Source organism: Phocoena phocoena, chromosome 18 (genome assembly GCF_963924675.1).
Source record: "Phocoena phocoena chromosome 18, mPhoPho1.1, whole genome shotgun sequence".
In the NCBI taxonomy this organism is placed as follows: domain Eukaryota; kingdom Metazoa; phylum Chordata; class Mammalia; order Artiodactyla; family Phocoenidae; genus Phocoena; species Phocoena phocoena.
In genome coordinates this window covers 22,273,304-22,279,313 of record NC_089236.1, presented here as the reverse complement: position 1 = coordinate 22,279,313, position 6,010 = coordinate 22,273,304, and positions in this window count along the sequence as shown.

Sequence of the window (6,010 nt, the reverse complement as noted above, 5' to 3'; positions counted from 1 at the left end):
TATCCATAGAAAGACAGGTAGGGGTTGTTTTGAACTCATTGGGGTCTAAGATGAGAAAGACTGACTTTTCTCTACATCCCTTTGGTATGGTTAATGCATGAATTTTTTTCAGATTTTTAAAATAATTTAAAAGAAAAAAATGACCTGGAAAGATTGTCCACATGTTCTGTCTCTCAGTGCAATGGCTCCTTGAGTTCATCTGGGCTTAAAATGTTTGGCAGTGTTTAAGTACCTCAAGTAGACTCTGAACTATTTGAGGGCAATGACCATGGCTCATCGTCTTGACCTTCCTTGGGCAAGATACTTAACTTCCATAAACCAATTTCCTCAGTGGTCTATGGAGATCATAGCAGGGGCTGGCATTTGTTAAGTAATGACTAGGGATCCATGCTCTGTGTTTAGTGTTTTTAGCATGAATAATTTCATCTAATCTCAAAACAACTCTGTCTAATAAGCATTATTGCTATAGCCTCACTTTATAGATGGGGAGAGAGACTTATCACCCAACTAATAAGTGGGGGGGCTGGAATCTGTTTCCAGAATCCATGTACTTAGAGGGTTGTTTAAGAAGTGAGAAAGTGCAGGCAAAGCATTTAGCAATGTCTGGCCCTCGGGAAGTGCTTAGGAAATGTTAGATATTATTACTGATGTTATTTCTTCCCTACCAGGAAACTCTTCCAGCCATTAAAAACATGCACCCAACTGAACAGAAACAAGGTGGCTTTGTCCTGAAAGCATGGTTGAAATTTTAGCAGAGGCATGGTCAGGAGTGTGATACGCAGCTTGAGTTCAAACATGAGGAAACACCTCGCATCTCTTTAGCCGTGAGTGCATTGCCATGGGAGGTCATTAGGGAAAGCACTGTGACAGAGGATGATTCTTTAACCCCACCTCGGGATATGATGGTTTTACTGCTATTAATAACAGCTGTGGCCAGGCAATTACAGACTGGAGATGGGTAATCACATCTTGCATTTTAAAGCTTAGTCTGATCACCTCTAGGGTCAGGGAATGCCATGGTTACCGTAACGGTTAAAGTCTGTCTTGTGCCACCATTTATGGACCAAAGTTCAAGCCTTGGATGTCTGGAACATAGTTTATCTTTCTTCTGCAGTATGCATGTGTGTGTGCACGTTTGTGTGTGTGTGATTTATTTTCTGTGCATGTAGAGGCTGCTCCAAATCTCCCAAAGCTGCACCCTGGCTCCCACTCAAGTTTACCTAGTAAATGTTTCAGAATATCTCAATTCTGCTTTCAGCTCTGCTACAACTCCCTTTGCAATTCCAAGGCTTTTGCTCATTTGTGAAATGAGGGCAGTCTCCCAAGGTTTACTCCTTTGCCACAACCAGGAGCTTTCTAAAGGCAGAAACTCTTATATCAGTCACTGAATTCTCAGTGTCTAAAATAGTGTCTGGCATATAGTAGACACTCAATAAACATGAAAGGAATGACTGAGTTTCCTTCCAGTTACAATGTGATATGATTCTGTAAAGTCATAACTGAACGCATTGAGTTGATTCTAACACGTGCAGCAGGTAACGCTGGCTGTGAGCTCTCTTATTTTTCTCTGCCTACAGTTGAGACATCACCATGAACGTTTCCACTGGAACACAATATGTGCAAAAGGAGATGACCTACCAAATTTGCCTCTTCTCCAGCAGTATTGGAAATGGTTTGGATGAAGAAGAAACTGAAAATATTAATTTGAAGTGTCAGTGATCTGCTGGTTTTACTTTTGTAGAGTGTACCTGTCAATCAGTCTCATTCATAATCAATAACTGGCCACCACAGCTCCTGTCATCAAGGCCTCTACACTCAGGTCCCCTTGATGAATTAGGTTGAAGAGAGGCCACTAGCTGACAATGTCTGAAAACTTTCAAGTGAGATGGTCATCATTCCAGATCTGGAAGGGGAAATGACCAAGGAGGACATTCTGGGTTTTTGTCTGTTTTCATGTACATTAATCAGTGTTCTTGGTTGTGAACAAGACATATAAACTCTGGCCAAGAGAAGCAGGAGAATAATTTTTTTAAATATAAATTTATTTTTTGGGCTGCGTTGGGTCTTCGTTGCTGCGCGCGGGCTTTCTCTAGTTGCGGTGAACGGGGTCTACTCTTCGTTGTGGGGTGCGGGCTTCTCATTGAGGTGGCTTCTCCTGTTGCGGAGCACGGGCTCTAGGCGCAGGGGCTTCAGTAGCTGTGGCACGTGGGCTCAGTAGCTGTGGCACGTGGGCTCTAGAGCGCAGGCTCAGTAGCTGTGGAGCACGGGCTTAGTTGCTAGGTGGCATGTGGGATCTTCCCGGACCAGGGCTCAAGTCTGTGTCCCCTGCATTGGCAGGTGGATTCTTTTTTTTTTTTTAATTTATTTATTTATTTTGAGCTGTGTTGGGTCTTCGTTTCTGTGCGAGGGCTTTCTTTCTCTAGTTGTGGCAAGCGGGGGCCACTCTTCATCGCGGTGCACGGGCCTCTCACTGTTGCGGCCTCTCTTGTTGCGGAGCACAGGCTCCAGACGCGCAGGCTCAGTAGTTGTGGCTCACGAGCCCAGTTGCTCCGCGGCATGTGGGATCTTCCCAGACCAGGGCTCGAACCCTTGTCCCCTGCATTGGCAGGCAGATTCTCAACCACTGCGCCACCAGGGAAGCCCAAAGCAGGAGAATTTATTGTAAGGATTGCCGGTACTACATAATAAGTGAGACACCACCACCGGGTCCACCACTACCACCTCCACTAGTAGATACTGCCGGTGTCTTAAAGACTCCACCACCGGGGTGAAGTTTAACCTGTCCCTTTATCCTTGCACTGCCTGCTCAAGCTTCAAAGTTCCAAACAGGAGCATCTGACTGGCCAATCTGGGTCACACACACCCCGGCCCTAGCTGCCAGGGTTTGGGAGACCAAGTCCCCAGTGAGCTCCCATAGTGGGAGAAACGGTCCTGAGACTCACACAGTGCAGGAGTCTCCCCAAAAGAAGTGAGGTCTGCATGCTGGTCAGCCAGAGAAAAATGACAGGTGTCCACTACATCACAGCTCAATAGAGTCACATCTGTAAGCTTTGATTATACATCATTTATAAAGGTGGGTAAAACTCAGTCCCTGTAGTCATAAACCCAGGGTCCTAAATGGAGCAGACTTATGATTAATGACACAGGCTTGTTATGAATTCCTGCTCTAAAAGCTGACAAACTTTCCAGCCTAGATTAAGCTTTAATCAGTTAGCAGGTTCCTGCTTCTTTACCCAAGGCGATTTTAGAAGTTGCGGTTGAACACTGCACGCTAAAGGTATGTCAAAATTTCTGCCACCAGCACGATTAACCCAAAGGAACTTTCTACTCTTGATCAAGTTTCCATTCCCCTCCTCAATCCTCCCACCTCAACAAAGCAAGATGATGCCAGGCATTGCTACTTCTTAGCCCAGCGGTTACTCTTGAACTCTAGGGACACAGCTTCAGACCTTGGACCCCGCTTCCCTGCAGAAGGACTTCTGGGATGAGCCCGCGCTCAACCTCTGGTTTATGGCGGGCAGGGGAGCTAAGGAGAGGAAGGGCCAAGACCCATACTGGAAGGGAAAGCTCTTCTTAGTAAATAATGGTGACCCTCCAGGCAATATACTGGTCTGAGACTTGCAGAGGGCAAAGTGGGGTGTGGGTGGGTAAAGTGGAGGTCACAGCAGAAGACTGCCTCACCCCAAACAGAAGCAGTAACTCCACCGAAGCCATGAAAATGTACAGCACATTCACCTCCAGCAATCTATTCCACATATATAGCTGCAAAGTACGTAAAGATATATGTACGGGAATGTTCACTAAAGCACTGTCGGCAAACACACACACACACACACACACACACACACACACACACACACACCAAAAACTGTCCACCTATAGTTCAATATATTACTATATAACCATACTATGGAGTACTATGTACCTATTAAAAAAGAAGTGATATACAAGTAGATGCAACCGTATTGTAATAAATTGAGAAAAGCCAGTGGCAGAACAGTTGGCATAGTACGATTCTGTTTGTTTTTAAAAAAGGGATACATAAGTAGGCTTATATAGGAGTAAAAACTACTGCAAGGGTAACCTAGAAACAGTGGGAATTAGTGGGAGGGGGCAGGGAATGAGACCTTTGCTTTTCACTTTATACCCTATTTCTGTTTAAATGTTTACTGTGAGTTCACAGTCTATAATTAAAACAAACTAATTTAAAATGTTGTAAAAGGGGAGCGTAGCAAGAAAAAGAGTAAAACTGGCCAGTATCAAGCAGGAGTCAGAGCTCAGAAAATAATTTTTTCCTCAACAAGGCAGCACCCCTAAGCCTGAGGGAAGGCAGGCATCTGACCCGGAAGAACATTTCTCTGCTTGCAGGCCCAAATGGAAAACCACCTCTGTCTGTATCTTTTCCTTAATGGTCCTCAGAGCCAGGTCTGTGCTCAGCTCGGGCGGGTTCCTACCTTCTGCCACTTCTCCAGAAATCTGGATGAGCTCTTAGGAAGCTGAGTCATGGAGAGGCACGCCCTGGGCCTCACACCACAGCCAGATTCAGCAAGCATAACTGAGGGAGGGATGGCCCTCTCTCCCTTCCCCACCAAGAATTCAAGTGTTATAAAAGCACCGCACTAGCTGGGCCTGCTTGGTTTGTGGTCCTGTAATTACGGGGTGGTGCTGGTGGTAATGGTTAAGCCGATGGAAACTAGTTTGGAAATGACTGATCTTTAGAAGAGAAAAAGAATGACCAGACTTTACTAATGATACTAAGTAGCTTCTGTGTTACCAAAAGCAGCCCCGAAACAGTCCATATTGTAGTTTGCATGACAAGGAATGGGGAGGAGCATGAGGACGAGGTTAGAAAACGGCCCCCAAAGAAAGAAGGAGCTCTCCCTCACCCTCCCACTGCCACAGGGGAATCTCACTCCATAAAACCTGGTAGAAACGTAGCCACGGATGTCCAAAGGGGAAGGATTGGGGTGCATTAGTTAAGGCTGGTCTAACTCACAGCTCTTCCTCCCACCACTTCCCAAAGCCCCAGATCTTCCAGGCTGAATTCTCCCCTCTTCTTCTCAACTCTTCTGGTCTTCTAAGAGCTAACTCCAATCCCTTCAGCAGGGAAAAGTGAGGGACTGAACCACTTTTCCCCCTTCCCCGCCCCCCACCGCCTCCCCCGCCCCCCCCCGACACTAGACAATGGGTAGGGCCTGGTACCAATGTTTGTGAGTTAGGAAAACTTCCATTTTTATCCCGGTACCGCAGGAAAACTCCCAGTTCAGACTCCCAGGGACAAGGGTGGCTGGAGGAGATCCAAGCTGCGCCAGGGGGTCAAAGCGACCCACCTCCAGTCGGCAATCACCAAATCCCGCCTGGGCGGCAGGTCTAAGGTCTTCCTCCACTTTTCACTCAGATGTGGCGCTGGCCCGTCTTCCGTGTAACCCACGCAATCACCCAGGCAGGAAGACCTGTCCCAACTCCATCCCCACACCCCCTTTATCCCCATCCCCGGGGAGATCCGGCCCTTTTCGCAGCACTTGAGAAAGCTCCTGCAGTGGCCTTGCCCAGACCCCTTAAGGGGAGGCTCCTTCGGACTGTCCCCCAACAGAGCGGGCCCAGCCCTGTCCTTGTTCAACTTGTCTTTTGAGGACCCCGGGCCGCCACCTCCAGCCCAGCCCTCGGCCAGGGGGCAGCGGTGCGGGGGAAACAGCGCGACCCTGCTCGGAGCGCGGCCACCCCATTCTCTTCCCCGGGACCCAGTGGGTCCCGGCCCGAGGAGCCCCCGGCTGTTATGAGCGCACAAAGCCCGCGGCCGCCGAAGCCCTCGGCACCGCCGCGTTCGGCAGCTGGATCCTGACACCCCTGGGGCCCCGGGGCCCAAGCCGCTCGGCGCGCTGCCCTCCGGCCACCAGGTGCGGGGAGGACGCGCCGCAGCGCCCGCCTCGGGGCCGCGCTGGTTAGGTAGCTGCGGGGACCGGAAGGATGGCGAGGAAGTAGGAGAGGGTTTCCTGAGATGAAAGATTAC